This window comes from Oxyura jamaicensis, chromosome 24 (assembly GCF_011077185.1).
Source record: "Oxyura jamaicensis isolate SHBP4307 breed ruddy duck chromosome 24, BPBGC_Ojam_1.0, whole genome shotgun sequence".
Lineage (NCBI taxonomy): Eukaryota > Metazoa > Chordata > Aves > Anseriformes > Anatidae > Oxyura > Oxyura jamaicensis.
This window is the reverse complement of record NC_048916.1, coordinates 3433771-3454242: the sequence shown is the minus strand read 5'-3', so window position 1 is coordinate 3454242 and position 20472 is coordinate 3433771. Positions and strand designations below refer to the sequence as shown.

Sequence of the window (20472 nt, the reverse complement as noted above, 5' to 3'; positions counted from 1 at the left end):
CCTTTTAAATTAATTAACCCACTGCTGAGCTGCAAAGCCTAGTCACTTTTAACACATTTCTCAATCATCAGCATGACATTTAGTTCTACTGGATACACAATGAAGTTCTGCTGATTTAGAAAACCAAACCAAAGCAAAAATGCTTAGAAAAAAACGCCACAGAAAACAGGGCTGGAAGTCTGTGCAAACCTTGTGTCTATTCCCTTGCAAGCGTATCAGAACATCACGTGCACCTTCGTCTAAACAGTGCTTTAGAAGTTCTTAAGAGCAGGGCTTCTACAGCTTCTGAAGCCATAAATGACAATGCTTATTTACTGTTGTAATTAAAAAAAAAGCTTAGACTAATCTGTAACCTAATTTCACCTTGCTGCAAAAACGGGTTTGCGACTATTGTGATTGATTCATACCCATACAAAAAGAAAACCCCTTTTCCAAAGGGAAATCATACAGTCAACTTACTTTACAATGTTACTCCGTGACCGACCTGTTGGATTACCGTGGGCAGATCATTTCAGATTATTCCATATTTCTTTCTATTGAAAGCACAATAATCACCTTTTCCCTTTGGTGAAACTTCCTAGAAATCTCCGCATAGGGTAGACATGTAGATACTAAGGCCACATCCATCAGGATACAGGCAACTCCAATGAAAAAAGGGGTTAGTTAGCACCTCTGGATGTAGACCTACACGTACTTTTTGTACTGCTAGTAACAGGACTCTTCAAGGTCATGTTTTAATATGGGGTGGATTTCTGTTTGAGACAAGTCCATCTGGTTGCTGATTCTGCCAGCTGTGTCTTACAGAATGGAAAGCTGTATGGTAGCCTTCAGGCTCAGCAGCAAAAGGAAAACACAGTTGTACAAAGAATCTGCTCCTTAAAATTCCTGGTAACGTAAAAGTCAATTGATGGCCTTACCCTAAACTTTCCAGTGGTGCCCCAAGGTGTTTGGAAGGTGTTCCAGGCCTGGCACTCCAGCCCTATCAGCTTGAAACATTTTACTGAGATAGTGAAAAGCTTTCACCTACACTTCATAAACTGAGGGTCAGCAATGGTTCCCTGGATTGGGCGCTCACTTCTACGGCTGCATATATATTCATGGAAGTGTCCTTTCTTTCAGAAGTAGCTGCGCATGCAGTCCACTCCACTGAAAAAAGGGTTTATTTCACTGAGAGGTGTCATTCGTTAGGATAGCTGTCGTGACAGAGACTGCTGGCTGAATCACTGATCTCCTGTTCTACCAGATGTCACTAGTGAGTAAAATAAACTCGTTTTATAATGGAATAGACAGCAGGAATGACCTTAGCACACCAAGAGCATTCCTGCAGAAATACTCAGTGCTCTGCATGCATCACCACCTGACACCAGGGAGACCCAGCCAGCTGAGTGACAGCTGTGGGCCCTCTCCTTGCATTCACACAATTGGAAAAACAAACTCCTATCTGTGCCCTGCTTTCTGGAGGGGTTGATTTTGACACAGCAGATGAAATCAAGCTAACCATCTAACACCAATTTGCCACACAACACTGTACACCCAGTGTGAGTTGTGCACACTGTTGGGTGCAACCACCCAGCCGACAAGTTGCAAAGGAAGCCCATCCTCCTCTTTACTGCACTATTTTAAAAGGCATCTTACGTCAAGCATTGTATTTTTGCAAGCCCCCTGCACCAGCACAAATTATTCTACAGTGGCCTAGAGCATTGTGGCCCAATTACTACCTGAGTGCACAGCCAGCAGGAGGAATGTTTGTAATTACCAAGACACATTGTTCTACCTTTCTCTTCCTCACTCCAAGCATATGCCTTTACCTCACCTTAAACCTTCAGTGGTATGAGAAATTTCCCTCCAGGACCTCTCTAAATAGGCAGTCTCCGCAACTCTTTTTATCTCTAAGTAGCTTAAATAAAGCTGGAAAGGAGGATGCTGTAAACCTTGCTGTCATTGTCCTGTATGTGAAAGGTTAATTTTACAGCCTGGATAGTTCTAGATGAACTGCCTTCAGTATTGATAAATGTGGTAGCCCCGGGGACTCGCTCACCCTGTTCAAAAAGTAGATGAGGGCAGTGGCTGCACAGTGCCAGCTGAGCTCTCAAGGCAACACAATTGACAATAAACTGCTTCCAAATACAGGAGACACTTTATTTGCAGCCCCTCTCAACAGGTTCCCAACCTGTAAACTTGTATTTAACTGATGCAAGCACCTTGCATTGATAAATCAGTTGTTTCTTCAACAGATTCTTTGGCTGAGAACATTTCAGCGAGGCAGGCCGGCCATTCCTCTGAAGCTCTAACAGTGCAGGCAGTCTGAGGACCTCTAGCCCCAGGGAGCTGCACTTCAAACGTAGCCACCTGAATTCGCACTAGTATTGGGAAGGATTGTCAGCCTACCGTACCGTGATCTTCAGACAAGGATATTGACTGTTTGTATCAGGGGGGTCTTGTCTCTTGTCCTTAGGGGAAAGGCGGCAGTTGCACACAAGCAGACTCTGTGGCCCAAGTCCTGTTAACGTTTACACCATTCTGATGCAGTGCTCGAGCAGTTCAGCAAAAATATCAACCCCCGGAGACTTAACAGATGGAGTTATAGTCAACGTCTCTGCTTCTATTGCTAATTCTCATCATTCATCTCTTCCAGAGAACTTATAACCCAAGTATATTTTTTATTTTGTAAAATACTTGTAATTACTGAATGCTTCACTACAAATCTGGTGCTTTGTAGGAGATTCCATGGGTGTTCCCCTCATCCAGCTCTAGTAATGCCTTAGACAGAGCCTAGTAAATAAGTACTCTAACTGGCAACCCCCTCCATTAGCATGTACTTCTTAGTGTGATTTAGAGCAAGAATTACTATTCCCAGTGCACAAAATAAAGTTTTTTTCACCATACAGACCAGGCAAGCATGAGGAACTGCTGCTGGGTGTGTGAAGTCCCTCTCTGGGCTTGAAACTCCCTGCTGGGCACAGGGGAGTGACTGTAAGGCTGTCCACACAGAAGTGACCTGTAGAGAAGAATACAACACATAGTTCAGAAACAACTTTCTAGACACCTCACTTAACATCCTTCTGCCAGTTGTACATTACTGATGAAATGTTCATGTCCAGCTAGAATTAAGTACATTTTCCAAGTAAGCTTTTGTAGGACTTAATGTCAAATGCGTTAGTAAAGTCCAGCTGGATCATCTGAAGAGTGTTAAAAGAATATATGGATTTAACTGTGGCATAAAACTGCCACTGCTGTGTTGAAATATACTGCTATGTATCAGCATAGCGATGATATTTCATTCACATGCACGCAGTACTAAGTACACAGATTATATATAATTAAAGTCAGTCAAACTGTGGAAAAGAACGCTGAGGATCCTCAAGCCTCTCCTGCTCGTGATGGTATTGAAACTCCTTACCATCTAACATCTTTTCTATTGGGCTGGATGACTTATTCAGCTTTATGAGAACTGATGGAGAACATGCATCCTACCCATTAGAACACAAGAGGGACTAATTTTAAGACTGAAACATTCAATTTCAGCCTGGAATACTCTATATATTTAACCCATTGATCATCTACTGAGAGACTTTCACTTGCTCTCTCCAGGTTCTGTGATTGATAGACTGGAGTTGAAAACTGACTGCAGCTTAGGGTGATCTTGTGCTCTGAACAATCATAGAGTAGCAAATCTGTCACTGTAAAATCCACGCCCTAACATATGTCTGTTCACTTGTTTAAACTTTTATAAGTACAGTTTATAAATGCTTCCGTAAGTCCAAAGAAGCCAGTGTTTCCCAGACTGTTATCGTTTTTAATGGAGCCAAAATTAGCTCATTGGCTCTCTACAGAGCACCACGAACAGTTCAGTGCAATATGATATGTGATACACAACCACAAAGCCACCATCACTTCCCAGGTATGATTTATGTATGAGAGATGGCTTACTATTCACACCTAATACCAGGCACTGAAAATATGAGAACTCATCTGTTTTATCATCTGTGTATTGTAGCTGGATCTAAACTGAGGCTTTGGTCTAGTACGATCTCTGTAGCTACTCCATTTCTCCTTCTGCTAGGAGGTAACATACCCAAAGCACAGGAACCCATCATTATTTAATAAAAAGGATTCTAATTACAGATGTAAGAATTAAGTTGCTGGGTTCAGTGACTCTGCAGGAGGCACCTGGAGCTGCTCATTAAATACTTCATCTTCACATGCAGCACAGGGCTTGTAGGAGAGAGGAGAGCTTGGTAGGATTGCAGATTGTGAACTGCATCCCCGTAGTGACATTAAATATTCTTTTGCAAAATCACAGCTACACCACGCTCTCCCTGTCAGGCCATTTTGCTTGGGTTCTGCAGGGCCAGGAAATGGGAATTGAAGTCTGCTGATATGTGCAGGGAATTATCAGCAACACTGCTGCTACCTGCAGCACTACACTTGTACTGTTACTGAGTGCTGTACAAAAGAACCGAGCAGAACTTCTGTGGTACACCAAAGCACCCAACTTTTCACAGGAAAACTGCCCAACAGGAAGCTAACCTTGGGCTACCAAATTCTCAGAAGGCTTGTGAGCATTCTCTAGGATGTAGGAAGGATGTGCCAGGATTTTAACGTAACAAACTCTTTCTTCCCCTGCTGTATCAAGCAGCCATTCACTACTGGAATGGCTTAACCTGTAGTCTCAGTGAAGACTGGCGGGCCACCAGCCTGGGCAAGTGCAAGGTTTGTTGTTGTTTGCGTCAAGCTTCTTCCCAAACAGCAAACACCCATAACATGCAACCTAAGGAAGCCTCCCAACTTACTCCATCATTTCCCTTGAAGGATGTTTCTGGCTAATTGATCATGTGAAATGACATCTTATGCCTTTGGAAGATGAATTTTGGAAGAGAATTGTTTTGCAACAAAAGCATGGTCCCTCCTACCCTGTTCTCATTGCTTGATTCTGCTTCAGTGGTGGATTTGTGACACACCCAACGATGACGCACTACAATTTCCTAAACATGGGATTCTTTGGATTTTATTGAGTGTCAAGCAGAATGAGAAATTACGTAAGAGAACCACATTGTACCCTTATCTGACCCTTAATACCTAAACATTTGTCACCTGGGTAATACAGCACCCACCACCAAGTTGCCACGGCCAATGAACTGAGGTCCTGAAGTGGAGAAAGACATGTTATGTTACTTTATGTCCCAAGGCTACCTCAGCTGGACCTCTTAGCTGGACCTCAGACATATGGTTTAATTCTAGGTAGTTCTGTGTAGAGCCAGGAGTTGGACTCGGTGATCCTTGTGAACTCCTTCCAACATGGGATGTCCTGTGATTCTATGATTCTCCCATAAACCCAGCAAGTGTGATGACTAGCAAAATTAGCTGCGATTCTCAGTGTTCTCTCATCTTCATTTTTTGTTTTGTCATGAGCACTTCTGAACAGCACCCTGCTTTATCTCAGGAATTACTTCTTAAACTCACGAATTCTGCTGTAACCAGAAGGAGCCAAGCTCTGTTCCAATACTGCAGGCTAAATTTCACCAGAGCCAAGTGTCATTACAGTGTCCTTCAAGTTCTACATCTTAATGACTAAATAAGATGCACATGAGATGCACTTACCTGCTGGGCAGGGCTGATTTATCAGAGTATCTTCAGTTGAGAAAGAACCAAGAGTGCAGGTAACACAACGAGTGCGGCTTGGATTTGGCTCCTGCCCGACCAAACAATGCTAAGGGGAAAAAGAAAAGCTCATCCCAACAGGCCTAAAAGGCCACTGCTATCCAAAGCTATATCCCAGGGACACCTGAGGCAGGACATCAGCCAGTACTGCATTCTGTCCTGTGCTTCCTCCTCCTCTGCCCCCTCTTCCTTCCCAGCACTGTTTCAGGGATATTCTCCAGGGATAATTTCTAGAAGCAAAAATGATGCTTCAAACTCCAAGCTCCTTTGGGGCCTCAGCTGAGGGTTTTAGGGGTTGGCAGATGATGTGAGCACTAACACTCTCAGATTTTAGATGAGAAATATTTATTCATCTTAATACAGGCCATTTGTGGGAAGTCCTACATCTACTACACCACTGAACTGTTTCAGACTCTTCTTTGCTGAACAAAGGTCAGCAGTGTCCTCCTATTAAACCAGAGGGCTGTTCCTCTCCTGACAATTCAATCATGTTCAGGCCCTGCCTGTCAGGAAGAATGAATATTTGCCCTTGAAAAGTAACATGCCCATTCTGTACCTGTCTATTTCGTCCATCTGGGCAGATGTAATTATCTGGGCATTCCAGGCACTCCAACTCTCCCTCTGGAGAATACTGACCAGGACTGCAGCTCCTCTGCACACCACGGCGTGGATCACATGAATAGCCATCTGGACACGCACGGCACCCAGCTCCATTCTCTAGGCTGAGATAGCCATTGGGACAAACCTGCAGTAAGATCACAAACAGTGTCAGATCCACGACAACATATTCTTTGCATGAATAACATACAAGAGAAAAGTTTCAAACATCCTTAGCTCAAGTGCTAAAAGGAAAGCATTTCAAAATCTGGCCTATGAACTCTATGAATTCCCAACACATACCTGTTACCATCAAAATAATGTAGTGCAAAGAATGAATAGAGAAAGTCCTGCTCACTGTTAACCTGGATGGACAACCAGATTGCTCTGAGCCAAATCAAAGACAAACACCAAGAACAAATTTCCTGAAAAATTTCAAACTAGTCTGCAAAATACATAAAAAAGTTTGTAATCAGATGATTCAAAACATATGGCAGTTTGAGGTAGAAAACACTACTTCCACCTGCTTGCTCTCCTTCCCCAGCTTACCTGGCAGGCTGTGATATCCACTTGAGCTGTAAGTTCATTTGCTGTTCCCAGTGGGCATTTCCTTGGAGCTGCTTGACCCCCTGGGCAACTGGAACAAAAAGAATAATGGTTTTAAAACTAAATGCTTCCACTTCTTTGGAATTCTGTCCCCAAAAGCCCAGTGTGGGTGTTGTGTAGCTACAGAACCACACCCATCACCAACTGCTCAAAAAGCTTCTTCAGCCATGGAAGGGTGAATTCAAATTAGATCACTCCAGAACCTTGGGGGGCGCTAACACTTACTGTGTTTGGGAGGTCAAGGTGCATGGCCTGGACTGCACATCCACGGACATGGAGAATTTGCAGTAGGAGACCTGGCAACCTGAACTTAGGCTCAAGCTGGTCTGTAAAAAACCTGTCTTTCACAGTCTTGGTTGGGATTGTGTCTGAGAACTCCGAGATGACCATTACCACTTGCATTTGAAGTGAGCTGGATGTGGCAGAGAAAGCAGCCTGAATGTTTTTCTCCTAAGGAAGGCAGAAGCATCCTGGGTTCAGCACCTCTAGAAGTCAGCCACCAGCCCCCTGCTACTCATTGCTTTTTAACCCAGGCTTCCTTGTTTTCAGGCTACTGTTCTGTGCTCAGCTAACATCACGTATTCTGACTTGTCTACCAGTAAATAAGCAACCTGGACACAGGTTTCTCTGGACCGAGTGCCAGACACCTTGTGCTCCTTTTAAGCTGAAACTCATCCTAGACTTTGCTGCCACTACAAATACAGACAGTACTCCTACCCTGCCCCTCCTAAATATACAACACAGAACACACAAAACCTGTCCTAAGCAATCTCAGAGGGAATTTGGTTTCATCAAGCTTACACTTCCTAGGAACACACAGGCTGCCTACCTTTTTTCTTAGACTACAGCACTATTGTGTTGAAGAACAATCACTTCCATTGATTTCTAAGGGAACTGTGAACGTGCCAATCACTGCAGAAAGCCCCAGAAAGCCTTATTACGTGAAGATAGTGGTTTTCCTAGTCAGCTGGATATTCATCTATGAGGAACTAGCACCACACTTTGTGCCCCTCGTCTGCATTATGAGGTAGCTCTCAGAATTTTTTCGACGTAAGAGGACATTGCAAATGCCCCAGTGTTTAACTTATTGCAGGAGTAGAAACACTGAGCCAGAGGGAAGGAAGGAGACTTACTAGAAGCCTGTTGGACACTCCAAGCAGTTGCCAGCTGTGTAGTAATGTCCCTGCCTGCAGTCTATCAGACACTGGGTCTGGCAGTCTACATTGCACCCTGGTGAGAGGGAGGGCGTCCCTGTAAGAAAGCAGAAGAAAGAAATCTAAGGTGGCAAAGAACAAACACTGAAACCTCCAAGCTGAACTACCCGTTATTATTACACCATAATGTAGTATCTGCACAGTTCTATCACTGGTGTTAATAGCAGCAGCACTATTAATACGATTATTTTAGCATTAACAACGCTGTTTTGCCTTTATAGAGAAGCGGTGTTAATGAATGGGGCGCAGCATCCCAGCAGTGTAATGACTAAAAAACAAACTGGAAATATTCTAAGCATCTTGTTAGAAGGAAACTAAATCAATAAATTTCATGTTCTACTGTTAAACAAGTGCCTCATTATTACTGTTACACCTGCATGAATTACCTGACTTCCCAAAGCTACCCAGAGAGTACCAAAACTGGAAATAAACCTAAACTTTTGGCTTTTCCACTCAGCAACATTATATTCCATTATGTCCATTACCACACTCACTCTGAAGATTTGTCGGTTAAAATTAGTTTATTTATTTATTTATTTATTTTTTCTAGCATGAAAATCTGTTTCTCTAAGATTTGTGGGTGAATACTCCAACCACAAAATTCTGAGGGAAATCCCAATAGGCTTTGGATCAGCACCCCTATTTCAGGTGCTTTATCAAACTGAATCAAACTGCCCTCTGTAGACAGAGATGCCTTTATCATCTTTCAAAAAAAGTCACATTTTGTTTGCCAGAAAGTTGAAAACCGAAGTTTTCATCAGAGTGCACACAACACAGCCTGGCAGAAAGAGCTAAAGGATGACAGAGGTACTGTACTGCTGGGTGATCTCAACCAAGACACTTCATCTTTCTCTACTTTAGACATTTTTAGTTTAATTTTGCATGGCTGTGAGATTTACATTCTCGTGTGCCACTGTCCTGATACAGTCATCTGTTTTGAAAAGTCAACTTTGCTATAATAACAGCACGGATTTTACATGAAGTTCCACACAAAGGACTTCTCTGTGTGCCTGTGCCTGAGCACCAAAAGTGAGTGTGCAGGTGTGCAGAAAAGTTCTCATTTCAAATTTTATAAGATACCACATTTATTCTGCATTTTTTTTTATTTTCAGACTAAGCCATCTGTTCCACGCTCAAATGAGCATCTTAGTGTTATCATTACCCCAAAACACGGCCGCACTGGTTTTCTGTCTTTTAAAAAATTGACACTTCTTTATGAAAGCAATCCCCTTTCTCTGCCTGTTTTCTCTGTGTCAGCACCAATACAACAACAACAAGTTTGCCTGAATAAGAAAGTTATCCACTCACCTGTCAGCAAGATCCTGAAGCTACAGAATAAAATCAACCAACTCAAAGCATTAGCCATGGGGGCTAGTAAACAGCTTTTAAGAAAATGCTCGGAGGCTCTGTTGAAAACATTTCTTGAACATCTGGTGTCGCCTTTGCTGAAGCCCAGTGTAACGAAATCCCTCCCACGTAATTACTTTCCAGTACAGCCCGAAGTGAAACGAACACCAAGCAGCAGAAAGAAAGGATGGCCAAAGAGCTAATCCCATGTAAACTCCCTCCTGGCATTAGTGGTGCTAAAAAGGGAGAGAACTCCTTCAAACATGAGATAACACATACCTTCCAAGTGTCCTGTGGGCAGGGAGCTTTAACGTTTACTTGTCATTAACTTGCAGATCTGGCTGGCTGCTCAGAAAGATAACCATATGAACAGGACACCACAGGGTCAAAAATTTATTCTTCTTCAGCCTCTATGTGAAATATTTTTGCAGTCTATTTGTTCTGCAATTTTGGGTTCTTCCTGGAATTTGAAAACCCAGGTGAATTCTTCGTAAAATTAGATTCTCCTCTGTAATGTCTCCTATCTTCTAGCTAAGTTGGCCTGCTATAAGAAATACCCTTTGATGATGCACAAGGCTAAACTTCATGAAAGCTATGGTAGTGCTGGGGAGCAAACGGAACTTTGGGTTCTTCTGCAAGTGCAAAACAAGCAGAATATATCCTGAAGCACTTTCATGCACGTTCTACTTCAGAGCAGATTTCTGTTTAAAAAAGTATTCTCCTACTTTTAGAAGTAACATGAAAAATTCAAGATTCAGCACCTGCTCCAACGAAGACTGCAAAGAGATCCTTTTTTTCCCCCCTGGAAACTGCAATATCCTTTCTTCGTTTAGCTTTCTGTAGAACCTCCTGGCAGCCAGAGGCTACCTAGGGCTCTGGAAACATATCGGTTGCCAGCAACAGAAACAAAAACATCTTCCAAGTTTCACAGACGCAATTCCACTAGGATGCATGAGCCAGCCCAAGGATGCCCATTGGCTCACATGGAATTGGTGGGGAGAACTTCTATCCAAATAAATAAATAAATCCTCCATCCTCTGGACCACTGGAGTTTGTATTAAGAAATCTGTATGGCTACTCACGTATCTTCTCACTTCTGCACGCCTTTAAGAGGGCAGCTGGGGAGGACAACTGGAGAGCTCGGTGAAAGCAAAGCTCACTTTGGGAAGAGCAGTCCTACCACATGCCTGAGGGATTTCACTCTCTGACTGTTTAATTTTCCTTTTCAGAACAGGATCTTTACGCAGTTTGGACCAGAACATAAAGTGCCTGTTATCCTCAAATTGCTCGAGTCCTCTAATGACAGATTGTGTCACAGCATCTCCGGCCAGCAGGGCGCAGAAGCCCTACCCATAGTGGCAGTGTCTACAACCAGGCCTAACACCCATCTTCCTAACCAGCAAAGCACCATCTGTTGCACTTTATAAAGTCTTTAATTAAACTCCTCCAGTAGAACTCAGATATATCTGTTTCTTCCTCTTCTGCACACAATTCCTGGAAATCTCTGCAATTATCTTATATTACAGACAAGAATTGCCAATTAAAACCTAATCAGCGCAGTGTAAAGGCAGGCACCAGGCCAATTGCTTCTAATTTTCTTCCCATTTTCGACCCACTTGCCCCTTGTACTTCAAGAAGTTCAGAAAATGTAGAATACGCAATAGAAGGCAGAAGAGGCAAGAAAAATGGTTAGATTCACATTGCCTCATTTCCATTTTCTTAATAAACTGTGAAATTATCAGATTTATGCACAGATAATGCTCAGGTCAAACCCACCCCTGCAGCATGTGCTAGACTAAGACAAAGAAAGCATCTGCCACCTGCCTGGGGACTCGTCTGGGGAATGAAATACCGACTTGGTGCGCAGAAATGGTCAGTCCTCCCTCCAACCAGCCGAGCTGGAGCTCTGAGCGGGTCGGTGACTAACGGCAGGTCACCCACCCTGTTGGCACAGCATGAAGCATTACCTGGTCATAGAGGTTGCCCAGTTCGGAATTCCGAACATCTCAGGGCAGATTCTGACATCCAGGGGATCCACACCAGTTTTGGATCAGCCCACTTTGTCCGTCTCTGCATTAGCACGAAGCTGAATCTGCCCTGATGGACTTCTGTGTGCTGCCACAGAAATGAGCTGCTGGGAGCCCAGCACAATAACCTGGGACTCGCTCCAGGACGCTGCAATTTACTTTCACAGAGCAGCAGCAGCATTCATCTGAAACATCACAAAGCCCCGTGCAGTTTGCACTGGATGGTAAGCCGTAACTATCCATTCCTGACTATAAAGAAAACAGCCTTTTGCTATTATTTTTTCCTCTTCTGTCAAGAAACAAATAGATGCAGATTGAATTATAAGTCTGGGCTGTCAGAAGTAGTGTACAGATCCATGAAGAAGACTCCAGCGTGGAAAATAAAGAGGTGTGTCCTTTTCTTGGCTGCAGGTATTGGAGACTGTATGACTGGCGAGTATCAGCATATTCACTCCTTTGGAAAAAAAAACAACACAAACCAGTTTGATTTCCAGAATTGACACATTCCTTCTCTCTCCACCAGTGACTTGGCTATTGGTTCAGCAGACCTGGCTGTATATTAAAGGGTTCCCATCTTTCTTGAGCTATTTGGTCAGTCCCAAAATTATACTAGTGGTCCTTCACTAAACAGAGAGGTACTATTTTTCTTGATTTGAACACCAAAATTCATTCTGCTCAGCTCGCTGCCAATAGCAATAAACCAGAGGATGTCTAAGAAGCGTTACTACCTACCTTATAGCAGAAAAGTACCTTCTTGTGGTCCCTGCTCTTCACCTGAAGTGCCAGGGAATACATCTCACCTTGCAGAAAGCTGCAATCAGTCACACTGAAATTAGTTCGCATTTCTGTGAAGGCAATTTTCCTCAGCCATCAAACCTCATAAAAAGTCCATTTTCTAAATGAAAAGTATGCAAATACGCAAATTTGCAAATCTCATTTTACCCACAGCAAGTCTTTGGGGAAGAAGGGAGCAGGGAGGGAAAAGGAGGCACAATGGGCTCAAAACTGCGGAGGGAGGCAGGAAGTAGAAATCACACTGAGAATAGTTTCATTACTTATATTTGCACAGATAGAAGTTCTTCAACAGCTTTTAGAAATTTCTCATTAACACAGAAGGAAAAGATCTGTGAGTATGAATCAAAACCATGCTTTGTTCCTGTACATAAACAAGTACATTTCAACTTTATGCCCCCAGTTATCTCCTAAAATGGCAGGAATTATGCAAACGGCTAAGGGAGTCTCTAAGTGGAGTCTCCTCCCATCCACTTTCCTCTTTTTTCCTTTCTTCCTTATTATTGTGCAGATAGTGCTGCTCACATACCTCAGGATTAATGCATTAATATTCCACCTTCAGAGCTACAAAGTCAGGGCCACATCCTTCTTGCATGAATGCATGCATATATTTACACAAAAACCATCAAAAACAACTCTGCAAGCCCCTGCTACTGACACCTACAAACCACGTGCATAATTCACATCTGCTCAGGGGCTGCCGCAGTGCCCCACTATGCACACAGCCCAAATGTTCATTAACACCCCTTAGCCACAGGGCTGGATGTCACAAGACACCAATACCTCCCAGTACGGAGCCTGCAGATATCCTCAGCGATGCTGCAGTGATACAGAGGCAGTTTTCCTGTTATACAGTCCCAGAACAAGATGAGTGCTGAAGAGAAGAGCTGTGAGGTTTAAACAAGGTACAGCAAAGGTCAGCGACACATTAAATACAAGCAGGCACCACCACAGTCAGGGTGCCAACACACACACGCACAACACTCAGCTATCCTTCACGAATAAATTAAAGTTTTTCTCCTTATGTGAGCAACAACAGCAGCAAAATAGCAGCGTAAAATCATCCCATAGCTTTATTTTGCATGCTGTTTTGCGTGCTAAACTTTATCCCTACCGAACTAACAAAATTAAATGGTAAATTTATAAAGGCAATAAACTTTGGAAAGAGAGCAAAGTTAAATGGTTATAACATAGAATAACGCAAAGATCTTCATGCAAATTTAGATTAAAATACAGAACAGCTTTCCCAAATCACCTCCAGTAGACCCAACATAGGTGGCCAATGGATTAGAGCAGCATAAAAGCAGCAGTAGGGAAAGGTGAGGAGGCAGAAAAAAGGAGGAAATCCTAGCTCTGGAGAAATCAACAGCAAAATACTCTCGGATTTCTACAGGGCTAAGATTTCACCCAACAGTGCGCACACTTAATACCAAAACAGCTTATCAACTCTGAAAGCGTTAGGACCAACAATAACCCAAGTTTGCTGTATTAGCAAAGCCTTGTAGCATTCACATACACACAGCATCACAGGCAGCACAGGCAGGCAAAGACACACGTGCAAAGAGGCTCAGCTGGGAGAAACTGTCTTAACAGATGCTCCTATAGTTTAAGCAAAAAGTAATGACAAGAAACGTCATTTATTTCTCTCAAAGGGAGACGATGTGCTTGGTCTGCTCAGCTCCTGCACCCATGGAGCTGACAGCCCTGCTCCTGTCCCACACCACATCAAACTCAGAGCGCCTGGCCCATCCCTGTACCAGCTCGGAGCATTTTCCCAACATCCTGCGTTCGACAAGGGCTAGCAGAAAACACAGAGCTTAGAATTGGGCCAAAACAGGCTGACCCCTTCCTTGGTTTATTCTCCCACAGGTTTTGATTTCCTCTGGTAAACAGCTAATTACAAAACACAGCCCAGGGTTGTCTCTGGGCATCACTGCAGGGCAGACTGACTTCCAAAACTTCATAAAGCCTGGCTCCATCACCACACATACTTCTATTGGTACCTTCCTAGTTGCACTCTGAGTGGACTCAGGCAGCATTTGTTAAAATGATTCCACAATTCCATTGCAACTTATGAGAATTATACTCTGGTAAGACAATTCTCAACGCTTTGTATTTCTTTGCACTGTCCTTAGTAAAAGGGGCCTGGGAACGCTAAGTGCCTCCATGGCCCATAGCCCCTCAGCTCCTGTTGTGCCCAGCAGCAAGGACAACTCCAGCTGCCTTCCTCGTCTTGAGCTGGATTAACATCCTGCACAGATTTGGTGTTAAAAAGGAGATCCAAAATCACACTGAACAGCTAATGCTGTATTCTGAAGTCTCCACTACTGCAATATTAAACATGGTCTGGAAGGTGTAGGGAGGGATAGGTTAACAAATGCATTTTGTTCCTTGCTCTGAAGTAAATGAAGAGACAGAAACGTAATCAGTGATGGTGGTGCTGCTGCCTGTTCCTTAAGCAGGAGGACTGGACTGTAAGCTCAGCGCATCAGAGCTGAGTCTTCAGAAAATGAAATGGGAGGAAGCAGGCCAGTGTTTAGCTACCAGAGCAACCTGATCCTGAAATTACCTAGAGGAAAAAGTGGGACAAACACGTAGAGGGCTTGTTAAAGAGAACAAGGGGAATATTTTTGAGCATACAGAATAATAAACAGGGTTGGGTAAACCTCCATTGCATGCTAATGAAATCTTCGCCTTGAATGGGACCAGCAAAGAAGAAAATCATTTGGAAAAGCAACACAGGGATTCTAGGATTTTGCTACAAAGCAGGCAAAAATAATTCCGTTCAGACTTTGTGGTCTAGAAGAGCTCTTCGGCTTCTCTCTGAGCATGTTTAAGGTATCTCAATGCTTTGTTGTCTCTTGGCCCAGCTCAGAAAAATCACTCTAGGTTAGAATCAGAAAAGGGCTGAACTAGAACAGTGCTATCGGGTGTGAATTTTATGCCCATATCTGAATTTCATCTCCAATTTTATCAGACTGGGACAATAAAACAGCTGGTGCTATTGAAGTGATGCCCACATGTGCTGCAGTAGATCTTCATTTAATATTTTTAATAAAATAAACGATGTTTGTGATTAATAAAAAGTACCACCAAACAGCTGCAGCCTTGTTAATTTTATCTCCTGTAATTGAAAACAGAGCAGTGGTTCCTGACTCTGTCAACAGCAAAAACCCCCCAGCGTTAGATCAGTCTGCATGTAGAGGCAGTAGATGGAGAGGGTATGATGGGTACATATGAGCAAAGTAGAGCTAGGGTGTAACAGTACAGCAGTATTCATCAGTGAATGAACAGGCAGAGTAGTCAAGAACATTCTGTTATAGATTAGAAGCCATTTTATAGTAGGCCTGTTACAGAACGCTGCAGTGGGGTGGGTGGCAGTGCCATAATTTACATATTTTCTTATTTACATATTTTCTATGAAACAGGAGTAGAAAGCTGTTTGTTATTTTTACAGCAGAATAGAGGACAAACATGGTCATTTTATGCAAATCTCCACAGAACGGAAACCCAACTGTGTGTTGAATGTGCCAGCTGCAGCTGGCTGTCCTCCTCCTCTGCGTGTATGTGAATGAGGTGCTATAATAGCATGGTCTACTCCAGTAAATACAGCTATGGAAAGGTATTTGATTCAAAAGTACAAAGCAAACTGCAGAACAAAGCACAGGGGTTTAAAAAAAAAAACAACAGATTTCCAGTCCTGTAGCATGCATGAAGTGGCGTGCAGTCCAGGAAGGATCTTAACTTCAAAGGCTCCTCGCAGCACCAGAGCTTTTCTTCAATAAGACAGTCATGCATTTTAGTAGAAGAAAAAAATGCTACTGCAACAGAAAAGTGGCATTAGTCGGTGACCTGGAGAAGTTTGCAACATTTTATTTGAAATTGCCCCCACCACTTCCATTAGATATTCTTTTCGCCTGAATTCTTAGATAGTACAATCATCACTCATTCTGTGCTAAGTTCTAAAAGACCACAGTATGATCATTGTTGACTTACGCTCAAGAGAATGGGACACAAGGCCCTCAGGAAAAAGTGAGTCTTACTTCTTCTAGACGAGAACGTGCTTAAAGCCTGTTGCATCCTCTAGAAATCTGGATCCTGTCACACAGGAGCTGAAGTAACTCCCTTTTTGAAGCCTTCTAAGACCTTCCAAAAAGGTTTTAGCTTGGGAAATTGGACTGTCAGAAGTCTCCAAGGCCAAAGCAGCAGCTCAAGTGCCAAAGCCTAGAAAAATAGAAGACTGAAGTGAGTGCCAGCAGCACAATACAGAGTGACTGAAAAGATATTTCAAGAAAAAACTAGCCTTTCAAAAACCTCAGGCTAGTAATTTATCAAAGGCTGCAAGTGTTATATTAAGGGACCTCACATAACCCATCAGAGGCACTCAATGATTTCTCAGTCTCTTCATCCTGAAGTACTGAAAAATTAGATGCTTCAGAATCTGAATCTGAGAATTCCATTAAAGTGACAAATGGCTTCTAACAGGACAGACGAAGCCACTGTGTCTGTCCAGCCAGGAAGAAAACTTCAGGCTAGTCATATCCCATCAGGAATTTAATTGAAAGGCAAAACCATTAAATATTAAATAGTGTAGCTAGCTGAATGCAGAGATACAGAACACGCTACAACCCTCCAGGCAGCACAAGATTTGTCAGAGATGGTCATAGTACTACCATCAGGCACCCGGGAAGGTTGGATTTTATGCATGTTAAAGAAACCACTCCAAGTGCCGCGTGACTTTATAGGCACCTCTGCACAGAGGAGAGCAGAGTCTGGCCTTCTAGCACACACACTTCGACAACCTGGGATGCAGTCAGTTGAATCTTCTTCCTTGCAACTCAGCTGCCTCATATCACTGGTTGTTACAGCAAGAGCAGTCTGAAAGCAGTTACCAAGGCAGGAATGCGAGCTCTAACGACTTACGCTACCCTGTTAGTTTTGTTCTGCATTCATGCCTTTTCCCATCTCACCTGAGATGAGGGGAAGCAGACATTTAAATACCGCCTTTAGCTTCCTGAAGCTAGTAAACAACCACAGGATCCTGATTTCAGGGTCTTTTCAGCATGTGACTCAGACTCATTTTGCCACTCACAGATGGCTGGGTGCCTGTTTATCCCTGGAAGGTTTACACAGCCTGTATCATGTAACTACAGGTGGAGTTCAAGAGATGCCTTGCAGCAGTTAGAAATGTTAAGAACAGAAAAAATAACACTAGCTTTATACACAGTGGTGATGTACCCTCCAGAACAGCACCTGAAATAGTTCAGAATCATTATTTCTAACAGGCTTAAATATCTCAATAGCTACTTCACGACATATCTTCTACTTTTACTTTCTGTAGAGGTGTCACACAACTTTACCTATTGAAGAAAAAAGTACTTGAAGATCAGTCCAGTTGTGTAGACTCCATTCAAGTGCTTGAATTCAGCCCTCTTCTCCCTTTCAACAGCTTCAGCTAGCTTTTGCCACTGCCTATCTGAATCTCAACCATATTTTTAAGAACGTAGCACAGCCTCCAGAGCTACCTCCAGTCTGCTTATGATGAGCTGAAGAGATCTTCACTTGCCTTAGCTCCACAATTGTTAGAATAACCTATTTCTTTCAGTAACAGCTACACTGCACATACTCGTGTTTATTCTGTTCTGCGGCTCATTCAGGAAGCAGCACTGCAGAGCATACACTTTCTCCTGGAAGATCCCTTCTGTGGCTCTGGAAAATCCTTCGAAGTGACACATGGAAAAACTTGTTCAATGGGAACTTCCAGATTTTAGAAACAAGTTTTTAATAGAAACAGAGATCAAGATCATTTGGCGGGGCACAGTGTTACCAGTACACCTCGAGAGTTATTACATTTGTTTACAAACTCTGTACCTAGCCTACTCTCCCACATGAATGTCATGAGGCAGGGTAATTGTATCCTATACTTGAGATACTGAAGCACGCGATGCAAACATCAAGAGGAATTTTCAGGGCTTCTATCCCATCATATGCTAACCATACATCTAACCTTTAGGCATTTACAATGTGCTGTTGTGGCCTTACACGTTTTCTACCAAGCTGATTTCTTACATCTGTAAAGGACTTGCCCTGAAGTGCAGAAGGCAGCTGTCTGGAGTTGTGGCTCCTGCTTCGTTACACGGCCATGAACCTTCCCCAAGTGGCAGTGTTATAGGACAACAGTAAAAGCAGCCATTCATCTTCCTTGTAGTGCCTTGTCTAAGACCACGAAGGACACATACAGCACAGCAGGAACTGAACAGCACAGCAGGAACTGAACTCGAGTCTAAGTCACTGAACTCCCTAACTCCAGGACCTCCTCCTGGCTCAACAAGAACCAGGCACTTCTGCACACAAGCAGTTTTAGCTCCTACCCACTTTACCATAGCACCTGACTGAATGCATGAGATTCAAACAGTAGCCTAATATCTTAAAAAAAAAAAAAAAAAAAAAAAAAGTTTTTTAGATCCTGCAAGCAGCAGAGTATTGACTTTGGGGCTATTATCTGTGAGCTTTTGATCCACAGAAGTGATACATCTCAAAGTTTCTTCCATCTGTGTAGTCCTCTAGCTAATAGAGCTTACTGTATAGGAAAATCTGTCACAGGCTAAAATGCTCTGCAGAGCCCTTCAGAGACTAGCAGATATATTCATTTGTAGATAAACTGATTTTAAATATTTGGGTGTACACTCCGACCTTTTGTGTTGCATCCTAAATCTGCAAGGTGCTAATGTGTCCTCCCCTTTGCTCTTAATACTATTATCCCCCCTTCCCCACAGCTTAAGCTGTATATTTACCCAGGCAATTACTGCAGGAAGCTAAATACTTTGTAAAACTATGATCAGTTGGCAACTGTCCCACTGATCTAGGCCAACCTCACCCCCAAAACATCATCTGTGGAGCAGATGTGCAGCCACACTTTGAGGTAGCCATCTTTCCTTTTTTTCCATTTGTTTCTGAAAGCCAAGGCTTGGGTTGTGAGCCAGCACGATTTTTTTATTTTTTTTTTTTTTTAAATTCCTGTTTACCCTAGCATGAAATTGTTTTCTAGGTAGTGATTAATTCTGCTGAAACGTTTCCTACTCATTGAGTAATGTGCTGTTTGAGAAGCCTATGCTGAACCACAGCTTCCCTGTTATCAGCAGTGTCGTTACAGCTGTGTCAAACAAGCCCTTTAGCATCTCCCATGACTTACAGAATCATTACAGAGTCCAATGTCCTTCGGTTTGGGGGCTGATGGCACACCTGCACATATACAATTAGGAAGGAGTAACAGCACTGAGCTCAAGGCCAGCTGCTATTGAGACGTTACACCACAACACTGCACAAGATGGTTATTTTTCCAGTGGCAGAATAGACTTTAGAGGTAGGCTGAGGAATCTGGTAATCTTCAGCAGTAGGCCTGAGTCACTTGGGCATGGGGAGAAACCATATGGTACTAACAGATTTTTAACCTAAGACATAACAACACTTGATGACCTTTAAACCAAACTCCTCTAAACCAAGGACTTCCTTAGAAAACAAAACCAAACTTCTAGTTTGAAGGAAGTGACCAGATGACTGTCTCCATGCATTCAAACCAAAAGTAGGTGCCTTCCTAGGAGCTACACTTGACCCAATCACAACTCCCACTGGACTCAAAACAAATTTCAACAAAATTCTGAGCTGCACAAAGGCAATTAGCTGACCTCATGGTCACTCTCCTGGGCTACAGACGTTTTCCAGAAACTGCCACTTCATGAAGTCAGGGTAACACAGCCATTCCTCAGACTTAAGATCCAAAGCCAAGGAAATATTTGGGGCCTAGAAATATATCTGACATTCTCATGCAGCATTTCACATGCAAAACACCAGCAGAAACTAAGAAAAACAGAAATTAGGGCAACTGACAACAGCACAGCTTTCACCTACTCCAACAGCCCAGGCTTGCTATCAAGTCCTACCACTAAGATGTATTAGTAACAAGATCCTACAGATTGTCAAGGTGATTTTTCCCCTTCATCTACAGCGGGGCTGCTCACGCTAGTTATCTCCTGCTTGCCAGAGAGCTAGGCAGCAGAAGTGTATGTGGATGCTATTGTTCCACTGCCCAAGTTTTTCAGCAACAAGAGAAAACTAAATGCATGTACACATCATTAGGAATTAAAAGGGTGTGAACCCAAGCAAAACAAGGTAATTTGTCACATCTTACGAGTTCTGCTGAAATGGTCAGTGCTTTGATTTCATTCGTT

The 20472-nt window shown here is 43.0% G+C and overlaps 1 protein-coding gene and 1 long non-coding RNA gene across 2 annotated transcripts in view; both read right to left on the bottom strand.

Annotated features, from left to right (window-relative positions):
* The window catches only part of LOC118178082 (zonadhesin-like), a 40018-nt gene extending 31993 nt beyond the window's left edge, over positions 1-8025 (bottom strand). Inside the window, exons 1-2 of the mRNA XM_035346301.1 lie at positions 7998-8025; positions 2891-2998 (exon numbers count right to left, since the gene is read on the bottom strand). The gene's annotated coding sequence lies outside the window, so the exon portion shown is untranslated. The remainder of the gene's footprint in view (positions 1-2890; positions 2999-7997) is intronic.
* Positions 8026-15568: 7543 nt separating this feature from the next.
* LOC118178084 overlaps positions 15569-20472 on the bottom strand; it is a 47453-nt gene continuing 42549 nt past the window's right edge. The window contains exon 5 of the long non-coding RNA XR_004756057.1: positions 15569-16468. This is a non-coding gene — a long non-coding RNA (uncharacterized LOC118178084). The remainder of the gene's footprint in view (positions 16469-20472) is intronic.